Source organism: Rhincodon typus, chromosome 4 (assembly GCF_021869965.1).
Source record: "Rhincodon typus isolate 14 chromosome 4, sRhiTyp1.1, whole genome shotgun sequence".
Lineage (NCBI taxonomy): Eukaryota > Metazoa > Chordata > Chondrichthyes > Orectolobiformes > Rhincodontidae > Rhincodon > Rhincodon typus.
In genome coordinates this window covers 17,186,064-17,194,568 of record NC_063335.1, presented here as the reverse complement: position 1 = coordinate 17,194,568, position 8,505 = coordinate 17,186,064, and positions in this window count along the sequence as shown.

Sequence of the window (8,505 nt, the reverse complement as noted above, 5' to 3'; positions counted from 1 at the left end):
CGCTGTACCCGGTGTGGCTTCCTCTACATCGGGGAAACCAAGCGGAGGCTCGGGGATCGCTTTGCAGAACACCTACACTCGGTTCGCAATAAACAACTGCACCTCCCAGTCGCGAACCATTTCAACTCCCCCTCCCATTCCTCAGATGACATGTCCATCCTGGGCCTCCTGCAGTGCCACAACGATGCCACCCGAAGGTTGCAGGAACAGCAACTCATATTCCGCTTGGGAACCCTGCAGCCCAACGGTATCAATGTGGATTTCACAAGTTTCAAAATCTCCCCTCCCCCTACCGCATCCCAAAACCAGTCCAGCTTGTCCCCGCCTCCCTAACCTGTTCTTCCTCCCACCTATCCCCTCCTCCCACCTCAAGCCACACCCTCATCTCCTACCGACTAACCTCATCCCACCCCCTTGACCTGTCTGTCCTCCCTGGACTGACCTATCCCCTCCCTAACTCCCCACCTACACTCACCTTTACTGGTCCCATCCCTGCCTCTTCGACCTGTTTGTTTCCTCTCCATCTATCCTCTCCTCTATCCGTCTTCTATCCGCCTCCCACTCTCTCCCTATTTATTTCAGAACCCCCTTCCCCTCCCCCTTTTCTGATGAAGGGTCTAGGCCCGAAACGTCAGCCTCTCTGCTCCTATGATGCTGCTTGGCCTGCTGTGTTCATCCAGCCCTGCACCTTGTTGTCTCAGATGATTGACATTCTTCCCTCTCTGTTTCGAGACAAGCTTCTATACATTAGAAGGAAACTTAGCAGAATTAGCTGAGGACAATATTGCCTGAACTGACCAATCCTTGCATGCAATCTTTAAAGGGTGGCTCAGTGGTTAGCACTGTTGCCTCACAGCACCAGGAGTCTGGGTTCAATTCCAGCCTTGGGTGACTCTGTGTGTGGAGTTTGCGCATTCTCCCTATGTCTGTGTGGTTTACTCCCACAGTCCAAAGATGCGAGTTCGCCATGGGAAATGCAGGGATAGGTTGGTGGTGGGAGTCTGGGTAAGATGTTGTTTAGAGTGTCAGTGTGGACTTGATGGGCCAAATGGCCTGCCCCCACATCATAGGGATTCTGTGAGACAGTTTTCTGTCACACAGAGATGGCTGTGACAAAGCCCAGAAGGTTTGACATTGCTGACAATGGAGATGTTGGCATTTTTACATTATGCTCTTTCTCAGCTCATTGTGACAGATTTCGGAGATGAACCTTTTGTTTCCAGACCAAGCATAAAAGAATACCCAAAACAATCAAAATGGTAAGGTCACCATAGTCGTGCACTCTCAGAAAAAAAAAGAATAATGGTCGTTTAACCTGAGGGCCACGGTGCCTGAGGCAAGAGGCAAGTTTGAGAAGGTGGGACCTTCAAGGTAAGTTCAGCCAGTGTGGAGATTGATCCCACTCTGTTGGCATCACTCTTGCATTTCAAACCAGCCTTCCAGCCAATTGCGATGACTTGACACTCAAAACAACAGCACCATATTGTTTTGACAATGACAACATTAGAGCACATTGTATCTCTTGAAAAGAACCAAACAGATAAATGTTCTTTGCTTCAATTCTGGCACTAAATGCTAGTGCAACTATTGCGACAGTAAATGTCCAGAAATCTTTTTGTTTCCTCCATTTATTTGTGGTAAGTAATTGTAGCAAGCCTTCTTAAATGAGATCTGATACTTAGATTAAAACACATTTCCATTTCAGTTCAGTATATTCATTCTACGAAATGAATCTATTACAGGAATAAATATTGATTTGATTTGTTTCCTCATCTGTTATGGTGATTAAACTAATATGCTTTCTGTCTATTGAATTGTGACTTTATATTACCCTTTCAAGCGAAGAAAAATCTCTGTGGTTTCCAGCAGATATCTGTTTATCTGGGAAGTTGCCCTCAATACAGCAATGCAGCCAACTGGTTCAGTGATATACACCGAAATATTAAATTCATTACACACTGATCTGTAGCAGTCACCTGAATTGTCTGATTTAGTTTCGACGCAGATATATACTGACCTTTTCCATTGGTAAATGAAATGCAAAATACTTGGAGGAATAAAGTATAAAGCACAAATAAATCATGCATAGCAGGATTTAAATGTGCCTCATCTTTGACCCATGGTTGTGATTACAGTCTCGAGGAAGTGCTAATGTTCTTTCAAAAGCAGTCTTTGAAGGAACACAGAAAACTGATTACAAATGTGACTTCCCGTCATTGTTAGTAGTTTCATTAAGCTGACCATATTTTTCAAATTTTGTGCTAGCTATGGTGTAACTTAGTTATTTAATGATTGCATTGTTTGACTGGGATTTTTATCAGATTTCCATAGATGGGGTACATATGCAGTGTACATTGAATGTTAGCTAACCTGATACATGTATAAAATATGTAGCAAATCAGGGTCACAATCATGTTGAATACGTGCATTGCTTTTAAGAGAATTCAATTTTAAGAACTTCATGTATTGCATAAATACAATATTGTGACTCTGCCTGCTCGTGAGTCCACTTTGGATTTGCAAACTTCACACAAAGAAATCAACTGTTTTGTTGTAATGTCTGAGTTATAAATTATGCATTCCACTATTTTAAACAAAAACTAATGCATGGAGTTAATCAAAACATGAGCAATTGGTCATTAGACCATTGCAATTAATATATATTCTATATCAGAATGTCAAAAGATGTGCTTGGTATCTTGGCGTAAATACTGAAAATTTGAACATTTAAATGAGTGCGCCCCAGAGAAAAGTCACTCCTTATTCAGTCACATTCATATCAAGTCTCCTTCAACCTTTAGATCTCTTTCAACTTAATCTGAGCTATTCTAACACATTTCTCTGTGCAATATTTTTGCTTGCATTTCATTTCATCTATTGGCATAAAAAGAACTATTTAAAATATACTTTCATAGTATGTGGATGTCATTGGCTCAGCCCATATTTTCCACCCATCCTTAATTTTCTGTCAGAACTTGATTCAGAGTTATCTTCTTCAACTGCAGTAAGTAATTCATGAAGTATACGTTCATCCACAAGACTGTTAGGGAGGGAGTTCCAGGATGTTGATACAGCAACAACAAAGAATTGTGCATGACTTCGAGGGGAACTTGTAGGTTACGGTGTTCCAAAGCCTCTGCTGTCCTTCTAGGTGATAATTGCTACAGGTTTGGAAGATGTTGTCCAAGTAGCCTTGCTGAGTTACTGCAGTGCCTCTTATAGATGGTACACACTGCTGCTAATATCAGTCATTGGCGGTGGACAGAGTGAACGTTGAAGGTGTTAGATAGGGTGCCATTCAAATAGCTGTTTTTTTCCTGGATGGTGTCCAGCTGGTCTGGTCAATGTCTCTTGTAACATCTTTCATGACCACAGGATATTCCAAAGCATTTTACAACCAATGAAATATCTTGAAATGTAGCCACTGCTGTAATGTAGGAATGTGGCAGTTGGAAAGCTACCGCACAGAAACAAATTAGTAATGAAATCTATTTTAGTGATGTTGTTTCAGAAATTAACATGGGTGAGAGGAAATCTTCCTTGCTATTCTTCAGACTAATGTCCTGGATTCAAAAACAAAGTTGCTGGAAAAGCTCAGCAGGTCTGGCAGCATCTGTGAAGAGAAAAAAACAGTGTTAATGTTTCAGGTCTGGTGACCCTTCCTCAAACTTTGTTTTTGTTCCTGATTTACAGCATCTGCAGTTCTTTCAGTTTTTATTTAGTGTTCTGGATTCCTTAACATTAATCTGGCACTGGGTCTTGTCTTAATGTTTTATCTTTTTGCACTTTCACCTGTGCAGCATTCCCTCAGTACGGCAATGGAGTGCCAGTCTGGATAATGCGTTCAATTCCAATGATTTGAGTTTGATTTAGTTTTGTCACATGTGCCAAGATACAGTGAAAAGTGTTGTGTGCTATATAAGCAGATCGTACCAGGGTACAAAGTGCATGATGATAGCAGAACAGAATGCAGAATGCAGTGTTATAGCCACAGAGAGAGAGATTAGAATTAACATTTGAGAGGTACGTTCAAAAGTCTGATAACAGCAGTGAAGGTTTATATAAAACATAATGAATAGGAACAGGAACGTTCATTTGGCCCTATGAGCCTGCTCTGTCATTTACAAACATGATGGCAAATCATGTTGATTGCCTTAACTCTACTTTCTTGCCTTCATCCCCTAGAATCCTGACTCCTTTGACAATTCAAAGTTTGTTGAACTCAGTCTTGATGTCTTTTCAATGTCATAGTCTCCACTGTTTTCTGGAGTAAAGAATTCCTAAGCGTAACAACAGTTTGGGAGAAGAAATTTCTCTCCACCTCCACCATAAATCAGAAATCCCTTAGTTCTAGATTCCTCCGCAAAGGCAAGCAATTCTCTTTCAGCATCTACCATATCAAGCCCTCTCAAAACATTTTAATATTCAGTAAATTTCCTCTCGTGCATCTAAATAATGAATATACGCCTAATCTGTGCAAACTCACATTCTAAAATTTCATCTCAAGAATCAACTTAATGGACCTTTTTGAGCTGCTTCCAATGCAAGTATATCCTCCTTAAATAAGATACCAATATTGTACATAGTAGTCCATGTGCGGTCTCACTAATCCCCTTCACAGTTGGATCAAGACTTCCCAAACTTCCCCTTGCAATGATACCCAACATTCTACTTGTCTTTTATTAGTACTTGCTGTATCCGCATGCTAGAAGCTCTTATAGCATCAAAAACAGAAATTGCTGGCAAAACTCAGCAGGTCTGGTAGCATCTGTGGAGAGAAATCAGAGTTAACATATTGTGTTCTGAGGAAGGGTCAACAGACTTGAAATGTTAACTCTGATTTCTCTCCACAGATGTTGCCATTCCTGCTGAGCTTTGCCAGCAATTTCTGTTTTTGTTTCTGATTTAAAACATCCACAGTTCTTACAAAATATTTATCACCCATCTCTTTTATTGTTTATTCGAGTTGGTGATGGCTTCACCTGCCTTAATTTTTAATAGAGCTGTTTTCATTACAAGAGCTTCAGGTTCCTCGGAGGCAATATCGCTGGCGATCTATCCTGATCCATCCACATTGACACTACAGTCAAGAAACCACACCAACGTCTCTCCTTCCTCAGAAGGCCAAGGAAATTCGGCATATCCATGATGACTCTTACCAATTTTCATAGATGCACCATAGGAGGCATCTTATCCAGATGCATCACAGCTTGGTATAGCAACTGTTGTGCCCAAGACCATGAGAAATTACAGAGAGTTTGAAAGCAGCCCAGTCCATCACAAAAGCCAGCCTTCCTTCGATTGACTCCATCTCCACTTCCCGCTGCCTCGGGAAAGCAGCCAACATAATCAAAGACCCCTCCCACCGTGGTAATACTCTCTTCCACCCTCTTCCATCAGGCAGAAGATACAAAAGTTTGAAAACACATACTGTACCAATAGATTTAAGAACAGCTTCTTCTTCGCTGTTACTACACTTATGAACAGACCTGTCATATATTAGAGTTGATCTTTCTCTGCACCTTCTCTGTAGCTGTAACACTATATTCCACATTCTGTTCTATTACCCTCACATATTATTGTAAAGTATGCTTTGTCTGGTTAGCACATAATTCAATACTTTTCATTGTATCTTGGTACATGTGACAGCCATAAATCAAATCAAAATCAAATAAATAACTCAGCTTATCTTTTTCACCAATCCTTGTTTATGACTAATATACTTATGTTGAAGAAAAAATTGTAACTTGAGGCAACTGGTGATTTCTGAAGATTTTTCATTCTTAAGTACACAATCAATAACATGGTGACAACATTGTTTTGCAAATTTGCCTGAGCAGAATAGGGAACTTCTTCTTCATGCAGAAGAAAAGAACTGATAAGTCTATTAAGCCTCTGAAAGTGTAAGTGATTCTGCAACATTGTAAGGGTTCTATAGCAACTGTATCCTTATGCTAGGATCACACCTTATTCCAGCCAGCAGGTATTAAGACCCTGTGAAGATTGTTCTTATTTGAAGAGCTTAAATACTAAAGTCTATCTGCTGCAGGGCTTAATCATATCAGTGAATAATCAGCAGACTTCCTGTCATGTCTTAATGATGGAGAGCTTAAATGTTTCTGGACATTTCCCAGCAAAAATATTGTCCATGTTTGAGGGAGGTGATAACCCACTGATATTATCATGGGCTGTTCTCCAGAAACCCAGGTAATGTTCTGAGGTCCCAGGTTTGAATCCTGCTGGGACAGATGGCAGAATTGAAAAACAAAATCTGGAATGAAGAGTCCAATGATGACCAAGAATCCGTTGTTGATTGTCAGGAAAAAACTATCCCCTTCACTCATGGCCTTTATGGAAGGAAATCTGCCATTCTTACCTGCTCCAACCTAGAAGTGATTCCAGACCTACAGCAATGTGGTTGACACTTAGCTGGCACTCTTGACAATTATAGATGGGCAATAAATGCTAGCCTAGCCAGTGATACCCTTATCTCACGAGTGGATGGAAAAATAAAGATTCAGATGAGTGTTTCTTTGGAGTGAAATTACAGCGGTTCTGATTTAATTTTTTAATTCCTCTCTGGCCACAGGGGAGGTGCCAGGGGACTGGGTGACAGCTAATGTGATTCCACTTTTCAAGAAGTGTAGTGGAGATAAATGAGGGAATTACAGACCAGTGAGTCTTACGTTAGTGTTAGGGTAACCCTTAGAAGGAATTCTGAAGGAAAAGTAGAAGGCTTTGACAGAAGAACTTCATGAGTTCTTCAAGCAGGTAACCAAGTGTATAGATGAGGGTAGAATAGTTGATGTGGTTTTTAAAGATTTCAGCAAAGCCTTTGACTAGATCTCACACTGAAGACTGAGAAAGAAGGTAAAAACGCATGATATCCGAGTAAGTCATCAAAAATGGATCCAAAATTGACTTAGTAATAGACAGAGGGTGGTGGTAGAATACTGTTTGTTTGACTGGAGGACAGTGCCCTGCAGTGTGCTGCAGGGATCAATGCTGGGTCCCTATTATCTTTATCAGTTGCCTTTAGCAATCGTGGTATAATTTATAAAAGCAGGAAGGATACGCTGGAGCTAGAAAGGATTTCATTTAGGCCACAACTAGAGCACTGTGTAGTTCTGGTCACTGCACTATTGGAAGGATATGATTGCATTAAAGTTGTGCGCAGGAGATTCACCATGATGTTGGATGGAATGGAATATTTCAGCTATGAATAGAGGCTTGATCAGCTCAGGTTGTATTTTTCAGAGCAATGAAGGATAAGAGGGGACCTGATAAGGGCGTATAAGATTATGGGGTGGCATGAACAGATAGATAGAAAGCAGCTGTTTCTCTTAGTTGGTGGGTGAATAACAATGGGGGCATTCTTGTAAGGTGAGAAGCAGGAGGTTTAGAGGAGAATTGAGGAAATACTTTTTCACCCAAAGTGTGGTGGGAATCTGAAATGTGTACCTGGGAGGGTAGTTGAGATGGGAATCCTCACAATTTTTAAGAAGTACTTGGATGATCATATGAAATGTCATAACATTCAAGGCTTTGGGGTCAGTGCTGGAAAGTAGGAATAGTGTAGATTAGGAGTAGTTTTTTTTTGTTGGTGCAAACCCAATGGGCCAAATGGCTTCTCCTGAACTGTATTATTCTATGATGTGCAGTTGCACTGGATATTACCAAAGTCATGTGCTCCAAAACCTGCTGTGCCCATAGCAAAAGCTGTTCCAGTACAGTTGCCACACTAGCACCTACCCAACAATGTGAAGATTGCCCAGGGTACATCCTGTCCACAAGAAACAGGGCAAATCAAAACAAGACAACTACTGCCTCATTGATTTTTTAAAAAATCCATACAGTAAGGAAACAGGCCAACTAGCCCAACAAATCCACACTGCCCCTTCAAACAGCATCCCACCCAGACCCGGCCGCCTACCCTTTCCCTGTAACCCTGCATTTCCCATGGCCAATCTACCTAGTTTTACACACCCCTGGACACTACGGGCAATTTAGCATGGCCAATCTACCTAACCTGCACATCTTTGGACTGTGGGAGGAAAAGAGAGCACCCAGCAGAAACGGGGAGAATGTGCAAATTCCACACAGACAATCACCCAAGAGTGGAATCAAACCCTGGTCTCTGGTGCTGTGAGGCAGCCATACTAACCACTGAGCAACCATCCTGCCCTAATAGATCAGCAAAATAGTGGAAGGTGTTATCTGTCAAAAGTGCTATCAAGTGACACTTAATCAGCAATAACCTGCTCTCTGATGGCCAATTTGGATTCCATTCGACTCACTTAGCTCCTGATTTCATTAGAGCCTTTGTCCAAACATGGACAAAAGAACTGGTCTCAAGATAAGATGTAGGGGGGATGGCCCTTTACATCAGCGCAATACGTGACGAGGTTTAACAACTAAGAGCTCGAAGAAAATTGGCCCAGATGGGAATCAAAGGAAAGCTCTGGTTGGAGTCATACCTAGCAAGAAAGATGATGATTGTGGATT